A 667-nucleotide genomic window follows, 5' to 3' on the forward strand; every position below is an offset into this window, starting at 1 on the left:
CTCTGACAGGGCGCATGCGCGGGGCACATCTTTCGTATCCACATCATTGTGTACATAGCACGATGTGATGCCGACTCCAAATCCGTCCAAAACATCGCAACAAAAGCAGCACAAATGTACAAAAGGCCAAGGTAAACCAATACAGCAGCCCTACAACCAACCCGTGTTGTTTTTGAAATATTTTTGGACTGTTGCTGTGTGAGTTTTGTTTTTTTAAATTTTATTTTTTTTTATGTCTCACAGGGAATGCAAACCTAACTGGACTAAAAGCTTCAAAACATTAGGATTTCTTGCAGTGCTCTTTTGAGTTATGTTGGACAGAGTGCTTTGTACAACTTAAATGTTTCTGTGTGTGTGTGTGTGTGTGTGTGTGTGTGTGTGTGTGTGTGTGCATAGTAAATACAACTGTCCACCAAATAAATACATGCACAGCTTCATACATAGACAAACCTGCGGCTCACCATATCTTTGTGCAAACAGCTTACAATTGTGTAGCTTGGCACTCTGTATAACTACCTTTTTCTATCTCTGGATAAGATCTATTTATCAATATTTTTTATCAATTTTCTCTTTGACCCAACACATCTATCTATCTGTCTATATATCTATCTTTTAGAGCACTCTGGTGAGATAAGGCTGCTAATGAGGAGGCAGTACCGCCTGCTCT

The sequence above is a fragment of the Micropterus salmoides genome, unplaced genomic scaffold, assembly GCF_014851395.1.
Source record: "Micropterus salmoides isolate LMB-PRFRI ecotype aquatic unplaced genomic scaffold, ASM1485139v1 Ms_hic_scaffold_11, whole genome shotgun sequence".
In the NCBI taxonomy this organism is placed as follows: Eukaryota; Metazoa; Chordata; class Actinopteri; order Centrarchiformes; family Centrarchidae; genus Micropterus; species Micropterus salmoides.